Here is a 15,235-nt window from a genome sequence, read left to right as displayed (position 1 = left end):
AATTCCGCACTTCCTCAACCACAATTTATTATTCCAAACCTTTCTTTACTTCCAAGTCGCCACCCCCTCAAAGTTTAACCCTCTCACTATGGTTAAAACTAAGTTTATGGTCTTAAAGAGTAAAAATAGAGATTTAGAAGTTTAAAATCATGTTAAAATCACAAAACACAATGTTGCTAAAAAAATAGGGTCCCGTGTATGCATGCCATGTTGTGCGTACGCGGGGGTGTCATTTACCTCACTCGCGTCGCGTGGCACTTGCCTGCATACGTGAGAATATATTTTTTACCTCTCGCGTACGCGGCACACTCCCGCGTACGCGGACACATCTAGACAGAACCAAACGGCCGCGTCGCGTGTGCACTCGCCTACGCAAGCCCCTCAAAAATGCCAAAAAGCTGTTAATGCTGCAGAATTTTCTTTTACAGAGAAACTTTTCGACGCGCATAATTTTTTCGTTAAAAGAATGGCGCAAATTTCACTGACCCAATTTTCATATAAAACAAGTTTGATAGAAATCGAGGGTTCGGAAGCCATATTATGGCTCGCCAAAATTCGGTCAAAAACCAAATTTTGCATAAAATTCACAAACCTCTATTTTCACAATTTCCATTTCAAAGCCAAAGTGTTTTCAAGTTCTAACTCAAACCAACCATATCCCAAAACATACCTAATCATTTCTTATTTATTTCATGACCCATTAATACACAAATTCATCAAGTTCAACCTAAGAATTCATAATCAATACAACCTGATACTCAATCTTTAAAGTATCACCATTATTCATTCAAATTATAATATCATCAACCATCAACTATAAGCATCAACCACCAATTCATTCTTAATCTAATTCATCATTTTTCATCAAGTCTATTAAGCATTTAACATAATCATACATTCCAACCTATCCTATGGTCATCTAGCCTAAATTTTCATAAGAAATTACATATTATCTATGAGAAACCAAAACCATATCTTAGCCGATTCTTCCCTAAGCCAAAGACACTTTAAAGTAGCAAGATCACAAGCCTCCACCATCAAAATTCCAGCACCCAAGCTTAATCCAACCTTCCAATTCCATCAATTTGTCTCCACAACACATAATTTAATCTAATACGATATAAATTCACCCAAATTAACTTAGGGCTCGAAAATTCAATAGGTTTCAAAAATTCAAAAGGTTTTTACCATTTCCACGGATAAAATGGACAAAGCTCAACACTATCCATGAGTTAATTCGACCCTAGAACATCAAAACCACATAATCTCTCAAAACCAAAACCTTAAATTTCAAAATTAGGGAAGAGTGATTGAGTAAGAAATTTCTAGATTCTTACCAAATTGATTTATGAGTTTTGTAGAGAATTTCAAGACGAATGTATGGTCGCTGACGACTCATCAATCAAAACTCCAGATCAAAAGATAGATGAGATTGAAGGTGAGGTTAGGTTTTGGAAGTTCTTCCCCCTTTCCTCTTGCATTCAACGTGATTCCCTTTCACTTTGAGGGGGAAGTGGCTTCATTAATGTGATGTTGGATTGGACTTTAGGCCCGTTTTGAGTTCGATTCAATCGGTTTGGTTCGACAGTCTAATTTTGAACTAAAATCTTTAAAGTTTGTGTCAAAATTTATATTTTAATTTTTTCTACTTCTTTAAACTATAAAATTTAAGTTTTTAATTTTTTTTAAATAATAATTAATTTATTAACTAATTATTTATTAATTACTCAGAATTTACACATTTTTTTGTATTCATAGAACTAATTTTTTTAATTTTTTTAGTCATATAATAAACACAAACCAAATTATCAATTGGTTTAATTTTATCATATTTTTTAAAAAATAATATAATTTGGTCAGACAAAATACGGTATTCAAAATTCACATTCATGACTGCTTATTGTTCAATTATTCAAATATTTTAGTTTAATAATAAATAAATAAATAGTTCAACCTTATGATTTTTTTAATATAAAAGAAAATAGAGTTTTTTTTTTCTGATTTCTTTGTGTTCATAATGCTCTTTATTACTTTCAAAATTAATCAATATATGCATCAAGAAATGCCGAATCCCATGAAAAAAATAATGTATCTAGAACTTATTAAGGGATACATAATAAAAAACCATGTAGGATTTATTTATTTATTATTTAGTTATTTAAAAATGGAGACAAAATAAGTAAACATGTAAGTAGATCATAAATACGAAATCAGAAACAATACATATATTTGACAATAAACAGAGGAATAAGTCAACAAGATATACCAAGAGCAACATACTTGGCTAAGAATTCGATGGTCCCACAACGTTTGGACCATTAAATGGTCCCATAAGAAAATATGTTTTTTAAGTTTTTTTAATAACTGTTAAATAGCCTTTTTTTAATTTTAATTACAAATTAATCTCATATATTTTATTTAATTATAAAAATTATTTTTTATTTTATAAATTATTATTTTATCATTCATTTATTATGTTTATTAACAATCAAAATAAAAAAAAACAATAACGAATTAGATCTTTCATTGATCGTAATAAACTTTTTTGCCATTCCAATTGATTAAAAGTTTATATTTGATTCGTCCAGGGCTGTGAAATCGTGTTTCTTTAAAAATCAATCAATTAGATTATCAAAACAATCGATTGAATTTCAGGTATTATATAACTCAATCAATTGGACTGTTGAAAATTGCAAGGCACCATGGTTTTTGCAAAAATTAATCGATTTGTTATATTATCCAATCGATTGAACGATGACTAAAATGTGAGTTTTTTAAAATTCAATCGATTGCTTATACCACCCAATTGATTGAATGCTTCAAAACAACCTGAGGTATCACAATTCAATCGATTGGTTGTGTTACCCAATCGATTGAAGTCATCAAAACAATATGGAATTGCCCAATTTAATCGATTGGTTGTGTTACCCAATCGATTGAAAGCTTTTACAATTTTTCTCCATTTCTATGCACTATAGAGATATTTTAGTTTAAAAAACTCATATTTTTATGAAGTGATGTCATTTTCATTTATTATTTTAACAATAATGCCATACAAATTTTATGTCTTGTGAATTATATTTTATTTTATATAATTAATTTATGTAAAAAATTCCATATCTTTTTATTTGTTTGCATTTTATTTTGTTCTTTTCATTTTTTAAGATTTGACCTCTCTATTGAATATTGACTAGAAAAAAAACACCATGCAATATATATCAAAGCATTTTAATAATCTGTTCATATATTGCTAAGACATATATGAAGTATATATATTACAAATTTTTAATCAATTCTTCCTAGATTAACAATGGAAGCCCCCTTTCTAATCCTCCATTAGAGCGACATGACTTTTAGACTTATCATCTTCAGATTTTACAGTTTTCTCAGAGGCACACGATCTGTTATTTCTTCATTGTAAAGCTCTAATAACCTTACTTTCATGTTGTGCTCTGAGCCTCCAATATATCGAACATTTGTTTCACAGCTCCGGGGATGACACCAGCATCACTCGGCAATTCGCCATTCTGCACGATGAAGAGCACAGAAGGATAATTGGATTTCAATACAAAACATTTGAGCAGACATAAAAAGCAGTTAAAACAAGGGAATATTGAATATCTCATGCACCGCCAATATCCCCTGCACCAACGGTATTTTCAGTTGGGGGTGTTTGATATGAATTTCTGTTTGATATGAATTTCTCAAAAAGGAGAAACATTTCCAGCAACGAATTTCTTGTGAAAAATAAGAACATTCATTACCAGCCAATACGTGATTTCAAAAAAGGATAAGTCAAGAGACATTATAACTACCCAGGCATCGAGTCATAAGCCTGCACCACTCTCTCATGATACATAAAGAGATTGATACACGATTCCAATTTATAATAATATTAAAGAAAAGATAAGATTAGAGTATCTAAATCAAAATAAAGTCTTAAAAATTGAAGATAGAATTTTAAAGTTAAGATAGATGAATAATAAGATAATAATTTATAAAAACGATAAGAAAATTGAAAACAGCGTAGTACACAATTGAATCGATTGGATAACACAACCAAACGATTGAATTGGGCAAATCCATATTGCTTTGACAACTTTAATCGATTGGGTAACACAACCAATCGATTGAATTGTGAGACCTCAAGTTGCTTTGGAGCATTCAATCGATTGGGTAGTATAAGAAATCGATTGAATTTTAAAAAACCAACATTTTAGTCATCGTTCAATCGATTGGGTAATATGACCAATCGATTGATTTTTACGAAAATCATGCTGCCTTGCAATTTTTAGTCTATTGTTTTGTGATAATCTGTAGTCCAATCGATTAAGTTATGGGAAACCTGAAATTCAATCGATTGATTTTCAAATAAACACGATTTCACAGCCCTGAACGAACGTCATGGATCAAATATAAACTTTTAATTGATTGGAATGGCCAAAAAGTTTATTACGATCAATGGAAGATCTAATTCGTTATTGTTTTTTATTTTGATTGTTAATAAACATAATAGATGAATAATAAAATAATAATTTATAAAATAAAAAATAGTTTTTATAATTAAATAAAATATATGGGATTAATTTGTAATTAAAATTAGAAAAAAACTATTTAACAGTTGTTAAAAAAACTTAAAAAACATGTTTTGTTATGGGATCATTTAATGGTCCAAACGTTCTGGAACCATCGAATCCAGTGCCATCATTACTTAATACGTTTCTATAAGAATAATTTATTATTCTATTTTACTCTTTTTTTTCTTTTTTTTTTCCAAGAATACTCAAAAAGATATAAAGAGTACTCTAATATGAAGTAACATAGAACACCCTATTAATGACTTTCATATCATGGAATAATTCAAATGTTCAATAACAAGTCGAATATTACAAAATAAGTTAAACATGTCAATCCAATTTCATAGAATTCCCAATGGATCAATCTAACCTAAGTAAACATAAATTCAATTATAAATTAATTATCTAATACCATTCTTTTGCAAATCATTTAACGTATCCAAAAAACATTTCTAACATTGATTCAACTAAAGCCAAATAAACTCAAATTTTAAAAGATCATATCAATAAAATGCGGCACACCAAATATATAGCATAACACAATGTGATGCTCTAAGATAAAAATGGTCTTATTTAATATCAATTAACTAAAAATCTATAACAATACTCAATTTTTTTTTTTTGACAAAAGTATCTCCATTGCAATTATTACGATAAAGGCCTTCAAAACTTTAATGGGAATAAAATGGTGGGTTTTTTAATCTAATATATCTAAAATACTAACTTGTAATCGAACTAATGGTACCAATCACATATCACAAATAACACATAACCTTCAAACATGCAATTTATAAAATTAGAAAATTTTGGACTATATATATCTCATAAGAATAGTAAAATCGCATTCTGAAAGAAATCAACATTATGAGTGAGCTTCTTTAATTACACCTAACTGATTAAAGTGCATTATGATAACCAAAAGACATATTTAAGTTAAGTAGAATGAAAAGTTACAATGTACTATCCAAAAATTCACATGTCATATATAAAAGGTCACAAACTCACAATGCAATAAATATGTCAAGTTTTTTATTCTTTAGATTTTCACGGTTTACAAAAATAAAAAGCAATAATAACTAATAAGTTCCCAAGTCCCAAGTCTAAAACAAATTGTTAATCTTATATATCATTAAAGGCAATAATTAAGTAGCAAAAAGTGAAACCTTGATATGCAAATTTCAGTTGCCATAACAGATTCTCAACAAACTTTTAAAACATTTTTTCTAGACAATAGAATATAACAAGTATAGAAACTTAAAATTCAATCTAATTAACAACCAAACATTAATTTCAACCATAGAAAATTCAATGACTTTGAAAAAAAAAACTTTTTTAAAAGAGTAAACTACTATTTCTACCTATAAAAGTTTAGAACGCTTATAAATCTACCAATGAATAAGCAAAATTACCCTTTCTACCCATGAAAGATGGACTTTTGCTAACAAAACTACCCAAATCCTAAAAAATTATTTGAAATTTCCAAAATATCCTCTAATATAACCTAGCTCTAACTTCTTTTTTTACTCCATGCTACCATTTTCACCCAAATCCTTTCTCACTGCTACTCTCATCTCCAACCACCACCACCACTAACATCATCACCATCAAAACCATCTCTTTCTCCTTTTATGCTGCCCTATACACCAGCTAACTCAACGACACTTCTCGCTGTTCATCTTCATGCTGCGACTGTGCCATTTGTCACTTCGAATTCGAAGACGATGATTACGTTCGAACCTTGCCTCTTTTACTCACAAACCTTCCATGTTGATTGCAACGATGTTTAACTTTGTTCCCACATAAACTGCCCTCTCTGCCGTGTCGGGGTTCTCTCTGCTGCTTCACTGTTTACTCCCATGTTCGCCGCCAGGATCCGACCAAGTCTTGACGCCGGCAAATATGGCTCGAAATCAGCACGGAAAGTAAGGGATTGGATTCCAGTTGCAAGGAGAAGAATTCGATTCGGTCGAAGGGGAGTGGAGCGTGGTAGATTTTGATGGATTTTCATAGGAACATAAAACCTAGCATGAATGAGAAGAGAACTGTGAGGTTGAGGATCAGGCGCTTGAAGTCGGGTTTGGTTGTTCGTATGATTTTATGGTCGGGAATAGATTTCTGCATCTGAAACTGTGGAGCTTCTTCTTCTGCGGGCATTGGGTTTAATGGAAAATTGGATATCTCCACTATTGTTACACTAATTGAGGCTGTGAATTATAAATCTGGTCTCTAGGTTTTGTGAATTCAAACTCTGGCATGTGCTTAAGTTGGCTGAATTGGGTGTTTCTTGATGGGGTGAAGTTTTGAGCTAATAGATAAAGCTTGGGAACCGGTCCGGGAGTAGTAGAGGTAGTGATGGCGGCGGTGGTGACGGTGACGGTGGTAGTTAAGGATGAAAATAGTGGTAAAGTTTAGGATTGGAGAAGTAGTGACATGGAAGAAAAAGAGAAGTTAGAGTTAGGTCATATTGGAGGGTATGTTAGAAATTTCAAATAATTTTTTAGGGTTCGAATAGTTTTGTTAGTAAAAGTCCATCTTTCTTAGATAAAAAGAGTAGTTTTACTTATTCTTGAGTAGATTTATCAACGTTCTAAACTTCCATAGGTAGAAATCATAATTTACTCTTTTTAAAAAAACTCATGCTATGACTTTAATTTCTCAAAAATCCATTATCCATTGCTTATATTATAATTAGCCAACCAATTTAATATTTCTTCAACTAGACACCAAATAAACTCATATTCCAAAAGGATAACATCAATAAAAGTTATATCAAAATTAAAACAAAATAATAATTTAAGATTTTAAAATAAATAAGAGTAATGTCATTAAATGCCAATTAATAATTTATATCACTGTTCAAGACGTTTCACTTATATAGATTTTCATGAATTTTAGATTCTATCTCCATGAATTTTAATAGTGTCACAATTTCTACAAATAGGCATATTTCTATTTATACAATTATAATTTTATCGACACTTATTCCATATTACACAAATTAACCTAAAGCTTTGATACTATTTTATCATGGTCCAAAATGAACCATGACGGGCACTTAGAGAAATAGTCTCCTAGCAAGTCTAACAAATTCGAATATAAGTTAAACAAGTTACAAATATTTTTAATAAATTTACAACTACTGGAATGAATAGTTATACATTATTTTAATAAAAGTATAAAATAAATCAATATGGTTGGATCCGGCATGTGGCAAATAGAGCACATAACGTCTAAAAATTCAACAAAGAATAGATACTCATTACACATTATTACCCTTGAATAGAAAAACTCACATATTCGAGTATTTGTTCCTGAAAAATACTTTTAAAAAAATAGAATGAATTTTGCAACTCAATTACTAGACAATACATTTATAGTCTACATGACATCAAATAAACATTATTGTCAAGACAAGATAATTTTAAAAGAAAATAGTAGTTTATACAAATAACTGAATCAATAAAAGAGCTCTCAGTACAGAAATCAAATCAAATAGTCCACATTTGGGTGGCTCCACTTCTAAGAATAGTTCCCTTTTCTCTTGTGTGTCCAACGAAATAACAGATCCAACGTGTGACCTACATATTAGGCTAGCAATGCCCATGCTAGCTAGCTGAGATTTGAATCAGATGTATCTAGGATAACGTTATAACCGCCGTTAACTATGATTTTCTAATACGAGCCTCCTAAACCAATTCAAAATATATAATTTCAAATACAATAAATTCTTTAAATCTTTTAAATTTATGAGGTATTATATCAAATCAAATAAAACTTTCACATCCAAATTCTTTTCAATCATAATTTCTCAATCATAAAGAATTTCAAACATATTTCAAAGTAAGTGAATATCAACAAATACTTCAATGCTTCAAAAATACATATTCGAGTAAAATCAAATATTCTAAAATAATGTAAAACTTCATAAAACATACATATAGTCTCATGTAAAATTTTTAAGGTATGAGCTTCACAAAGATAATTATTCAACTCTAATAAATCAATTATTCTAACCAAATTAAAATTCTTCAATAATAATTTTATAAATATAATTAAAAGCTCATAATAGCATAAACCAAAAAAGTCAATAATTATAAATGAAAAGCCTACTCATAACTTGATCCCAAGAAACCGAAGAGACCAAATCCTGAATACCAAATTAAAGGATTAGAATGGTTGAAGTAGAATAAAATGAAAGAGCGCAAAATTTGGGATTGGGACAACGACAACAACTTCAATTCTCATGATAGCAATAATGGCCGCAATAATGGTCACAACACCAGGCAAAAGCAATAAATTCTAATTGAAATAAAAGGCAAATGCAGATACAATTTTGGAAAATTCAAAATAGAATAGAGGCTGAAAATAAATCAGAACAAGAGTAAGACAGGGACTGAAATGGTGAGATAAGGTAAAAAATGGAACCGGTGAGTTTGGAAGCTCTAGCGTGTTTTTTGGCGTCAGCAACGCCGCTTCTCGGCAACCAGAGGCACGGCGACAAGGTCTTCTTCTACTCCGGCAAGTTCCTCCTCCCCCTCTTCTCGTGTTTGGTCGCGTTCTCTCTCTCTCTCTCTCTCTCTCTCTCTCTCTCTCTGAAGACCCTTTCTCCGCATCACTATATCTCTCAAGTTGTTTCTCTCTCTTCGAGCTTTCATGCCTGCAGCTGTGATGATGGCGACGACATCAGAGTGGCTCAATGGCAGCAGAAGCATATCCTTGCTCCAACCGTGATGATTCCCTTTCTCTCTTTGCTCGCATTCTCATTTTCTCTCTCCTCTACGACGACGACGGCAGCATGGTCCTTGCCAGCATCATCCTCCTCTCCTTTTTCCTCTCTTCTCTTTCCTTCTTTTTCATTCAATCTTTCTATTTCTTCTCTTTTCTTTTCTTTTCTTTACAAAGTGTGAGTGAGAAGAAGAGTGAGTGTGTGGGGATAGGATTAGAAAAGAAAGAAAAATATCAAAGAGTGGGCTCCACTATCTTATTTATTTATTTATTTTTCTGGTTATTACAGAAAAAGAAAGAAATGAATATATTTAAATTAGTTTCAGACACTTACATGCACTTGCAATCCATGGTTCTTCTTGGCGTCAATGTGACTTGGAATTTGTAAAATTTCTGTGTAGTTTTAAAGTGCTTCAGATTGAAGTCCTCTTTGATTCTTCTTAATTTCTCTATTTATAGACAACAATGTTGGGTTGTCAAATGCTTCTCTCTCTCTCCCATGATCTAGCTTCACTTTTCTTTGGTCTCTCACAACCCACGACCTTGTCTTGACCATGAAAGACCTTGTTCCCCAAGCTGAATCTTTCACGTTTCTTCCTTTACCTTGGCCTCTAAGCACTTAACCCCCACGATCCTTATTGACCATGAGCTAAATATTTAGAGTGAACTACCAACCGGATCCCTGTCCATTTTTTAGAATGACAACGCGACTCCTCAAAATAAAAATGATTCACTTGGGTTCTTGTCCCCTACTTCCGTGATACAACGCAGTCCATGTGGGTCATTTTTTTTCAAGGCCTGATGGATCGGAAAACATTGAGCTGTCACGTTAGTAATATGATGATGAGCGGATAATTTATATACTTTTTGGCATTGTTTTTAGTATGTTTTTGGTATGATCTAGTTAGTTTTTAGTATATTTTTATTAGTTTTTAGTTAAAATTCACTTTTCTGGACTTTACTATGAGTTTGTGTGTTTTTCTGAGATTTCAGGTATTTTCTGGCTGAAATTGAGGGACCTGAGCAAAAATCTGATTCAGAGACCGAAAAGGACTGCAGATGCTGTTGGATTCTGACCTCCCTGCACTCGAAGTGAATTTTCTGGAGCTACAGAAGCCCAATTGGCGCGCTCTCAACGGCGTTGGAAAGTAGACATCCTGGGCTTTCCAGCAATATATGATAGTCCATACTTTGCCCAAGATTTGATGGCCCAAACCGGCGCTCAAAGTCACCTACAGAAATTCCAGCGTTAAACGCCGGAACTGGCATAAAATTTGGAGTTAAACGCCCAAACTGGCATGAAAGCTGGCGTTTAACTCCAGAAAAGGTCTCTACACGAAATTCCTTCATTGCTCAGCCCAAGCACACACCAAGTGGGCCCGGAAGTGGATTTTTATGTCATTTACTCATTTCTGTACACCTTAGGCTACTAGTTTTCTATAAGTAGGACCTTGTACTATTGTATTTGACATCTTGGTAGCTATCTTTGAGTTTTATGCTATCTTAGATCATTGGGAGGCTGGCCATTCGGCCATGCCTAGACCTTGTTCTTATGTATTTTCAACGGTGGAGTTTCTACACACCATAGATTAAGGTGTGGAGCTCTGCTGTACCTCGAGTATTAATGCAATTACTATTGTTCTTCTATTCAATTCCGCTTGTTCTTTGTCCAAGATATCACTTGTTCTTCAACATGATGAAGGTGATGATTGACGCCCATCACCATTCTCACTCATGAACAAAGTGACTGACAACCACTCTTGTTCTACACGCATCTGAGGCTTAGTGAATATCTCTTGGATTTCTGATACACGATGCATGGTTGATCGCCTGACAACCGAGTGCTCGCCTGACAAACGAGCCAGCCATTCCGTGAGATCAGAGTCTTCGTGGTATAGGCGAGAACTGATGGCAGCATTCAAGAGAATCCGGAAGGTCTAACCTTGTCTGTGGTATTCTGAGTAGGATTCAATGACTGAATGACTGTGACGTGCTTCAAACTCCTGAGGGCGGGGCGTTAGTGACAGACGCAAAAGAATCACTGGATTCTATTCCGGCCTGATTGAGAACCGACAGATGAATTCCGCTATGACCGTGACAGGGGCATATGCAATCGCTTTCAATGAGAGGATGGGAGGTAGCCATTGACAACGGTGAAACCCTACATGAGCTTGCCATGGAAAGGAGTAAGAAGGATTGGATGAAGGCAGTAGGAAAGCAGAGAGACGGAAGGGAAGGCATCTTCATGCGCTTATCTGAAGTTCCTACCAATGAGTTACATAAGTATCACTATCTTTATCTTTTATGTTATTTTCGTTCATCATCATATACATTTGAGTTTACCTGACTAAGATTTACAAGATGACCATAGCTTGCTTCAATAGCAACAATCTCCGTGGGATCGACCCTTACTCACGTAAGGTATTACTTGGACGACCCAGTGCACTTGCTGGTTAGTTGTGCGAAGTTGTGTAATGCCATGGGATTGAACTACCAAGTTTTTGGAGTTCATGACCGGGGATTATGAGAGTTGTGAAAAGTATTGTTCACAATTTCGCGCACCAAGTTTTTGGCGCCGTTGCTGGGGATTGTTCAAGTTTTGAGCAAGCTTTTGGTAACAATGCCTGAGATTGTTCAGTTTGGACAACTGACGGTTCATCTTGTTGCTTAGATTAGGTATTTATTTTTTTTCGAAATTCTTGAAGATGAATTCTAGAGTTTCATGATGATTTGTTGAAATCTGGCTGGCTGAGAAGCCATGTCTAATCTGATTGGACCGAGGTTTCAACTTATCACCACAAGAGCTTGTTGATTTTCATCAATTTTGCTTTTGGAGCAGTGATCTGCTAAGGCTTGGCTGACCTTTGGTCATGTCTAGTGTTTTGGACCGAAGCTTTCTTTGAAAGCTTGGCTGGCTGTGAAGCCATGTCTAATTCCTGGACCGGAGTCTTAGACTAGCATTGCACTGATTCCTGGAATTCTCATTAAGAATTTTGATATCTTTTCCCACTTAATTTTCGAAAAACACAAAAAAAAAATTTTACAAAATCATAAAAACCAAAAATATGTTATGTTTCTTGTTGAGACACTAGTCTCATTTTAAGTTTGGTGTCAATTGCATGCATTCATTCATGTGTCTTAAAGATCTTCAAGTAATTCTTGATGATTTCTTACTCTGATCTTTGAATTCTTTTGGCTTGAGTGTTTATATGTCTCATATAGTGTCAGTAGTATACAAACTGCTAAGTTTGGTGTCTTGCATGCATTGTTATTTGATTCTTGTTGCATTTTGATTATTAAAAAAATCCAAAAATATTTTTAATTTGTGTCTTTTCAAGTCAATGATACAAAGAATTGAAGATTCGGAACATGCTGCAGAGGAATTACACAGAAAAAGCTGAGCATTCAAAAATGCCCAGTGAAGAAGACAGACTGGCATTTAAACGCCAGCCAGGGTACCTGGTTGGGCGTTTAACGCCCAAAAAGGGTGCATTTTGGGCGTTAAACGCCAGAATGTATACCATTATGGGCGTTTAACGCCAGGATGGTGCTAGGGGGAAGATTTTGTTTTCAAAATCAATTTTTTTTCAAGTTTTCAAAATCAAATCTTTTTCAAATCATATCTTTTCAATCAAATGTTTTCAAAATCAATTTCTTTCCTTTTTCAAAGATACTTACTAACAATTAATGATTTGATTGAACATCTCAAATTTGTTGCCTTTTCTGTTGAGAAAGGTTTAATGTTTAAATCATATCTTTTCTTGTTAGGCAAGTCACTAATTTTCAAAATCAAATCTTTTAAAAATTGTTTTCAAAACATATCTTTTAAAATTGTTTTCAAATCATATCTTCTCAATCACATCTCTTTAAAACTAATCATATCTTCTTAACCTCATCTTTTTCAAAATAGTTTTCAATCAAATCTTCTTAATTTCTAATTTCAAAATCTTTTTCAAAAATCACTTGATTTCTTTTCCACTTTCAATTTTCGAAAATTATCAATCAAATTTGAAAATGTTTTTAACATCTTTTTAATTAATTTTCGAAAATCCTCTTCCCTCCTTCTCACATCCTTCTATTTATGGAGTACTACTCCTTCTTAATGCACAATTCGAACTCTATCTCATCAAGTTCGAATTCCTCTACCTTCTTTCTTCTATTTTTCTTTTCCTCTGACACTTCAAGGAATCTCTATACTGTGACATAGAGGATTCCACATTTTTCTTTTTCTCTTCTCTTTCATATGAGCAGGAGCAGAGACAAAGGCATTCTTGTTGAAGCTGACCCTGAACCTGAAAGGACCTTGAAGCGAAAACTAAGAGAAGCCAAGGCACAACTCTCTTTAGAGGACCTGACCGAATTCTTCAAGGAAGAAGAACACATGGCAGCCGAAAACAACAACAATGCCAACAATGCAAGGAAGGTGCTGGGTGACTTCACTGCACCTACTCCTGATTTCTATGGGAGAAGCATCTCTATCCCTGCCATTGGAGCAAACAACTTTGAGCTTAAGCCTCAATTAGTTTCTCTAATGCAACAAAATTGCAAGTTCCATGGACTTCCAATGGAAGATCCTCATCAGTTTTTAGCTGAGTTCTTGCAAATCTGTGACACAGTCAAGACTAATGGGGTTGACCCTGAGGTCTATAGACTGATGCTATTCCCTTTTGCTGTAAGATACAGAGCTAGAATATGGTTGGATTCTCAACCTAAAGAAAGCCTGGACTCCTGGGAAAAGCTAGTCAATGCCTTCTTGGCAAAGTTCTTTCCACCTCAAAGATGGAGTAAGCTTAGAGTGGAAGTCCAAACCTTCAGACAGAAGGATGGAGAATCCCTCTATGAAGCTTGGGAAAGATACAAATAATTAATCAGAAAATGTCCCTCAGACATGCATTCTGAATGGAGCATCATAGGTATTTTCTATGATGGTCTCTCTGAACTATCCAAGATGTCCTTGGATAGCTCTGCTGGAGGATCTCTTCATCTGAAGAAGACGCCTACAGAAGCTCAAGAGCTCATTGAAATGGTTGTAAATAACCAATTCATGTACACTTCTGAAAGGAATCCTGTGAACAATGGGACAAGTCAGAAGAAAGGAGTTCTTGAGATTGACACTCTGAATGCCATACTGGCTCAGAACAAGATATTGACTCAACAAGTCAATTTGATTTCTCAAAGTCTGTCTGGAATGCAAAATGCACCTGGCAGTACTAAGGAAGCTTCATCTGAGGAAGAAGCTTATGATCCTGAGAACCCTTCAATGGAAGAGGTGAATTACCTAGGAGAACCCTATGGAAACACCTACAATTCTTCATGGAGAAATCACCCAAATTTCTCATGGAAGAATCAAGAGAGACCTCAACAAGGTTTCAATAACAATAATGGTGGAAGAAACAGGTTTAGCAATGGCAAGCCTTTTCCATCATCTTCTCAGCAACAGACAGAGAGTTCTAAGCAGAGTACTTCTGACTTAGCAACAATGGTCTCTGATCTAATAAAGACCACTCAAAGTTTCATGAATGAAACAAGGTCCTCCATCAGAAATTTGGAAGGACAAGTGGGTCAACTGAGCAAGAAAATTACTGAATTCCCTCCTAGTACTCTCCCAAGCAACACAGAAGAAAATCCAAAAGGAGAGTGCAAAGCCATAACCATGGCCGAATATGGAGAGGAAAGAGAGGAGGTGGACGCCACTGAGGAAGACCTCAATGGGCATGCACCAACCTCCTCTGAGTTCCCCAATGAGGAACCATGGGAATCTGAGGCTCAAGATGAGACCATAGAGATTCCATTGGATTTACTTTTGCCTTTCATGAGCTCTGATGAGTATTCTTCCTCTGAAGAGGATGAGTATGTCACTGAAGAGCAAGTTGCTAAATACCTTGGAGCAATCATGAAGTTAAATGACAAGTTATTTGGAAATGAGACTTGGG

At 34.0% G+C, this 15,235-nt stretch overlaps 1 non-coding gene across 1 annotated transcript; it reads right to left on the bottom strand.

Moving 5' to 3' along the window:
- Positions 1 to 14,088: 14,088 nt before the first annotated feature.
- On the bottom strand, positions 14,089 to 14,196 carry LOC130952735 (small nucleolar RNA R71). Its single transcript, XR_009074911.1, has one exon. It is a non-coding gene; the product is annotated as a small nucleolar RNA R71 (small nucleolar RNA).
- Positions 14,197 to 15,235: the final 1,039 nt, after the last annotated feature.

The sequence above is a fragment of the Arachis stenosperma genome, chromosome 9 (genome assembly GCF_014773155.1).
Source record: "Arachis stenosperma cultivar V10309 chromosome 9, arast.V10309.gnm1.PFL2, whole genome shotgun sequence".
Lineage (NCBI taxonomy): Eukaryota > Viridiplantae > Streptophyta > Magnoliopsida > Fabales > Fabaceae > Arachis > Arachis stenosperma.
This window is presented reverse-complemented; position numbering and strand designations above follow the sequence as displayed.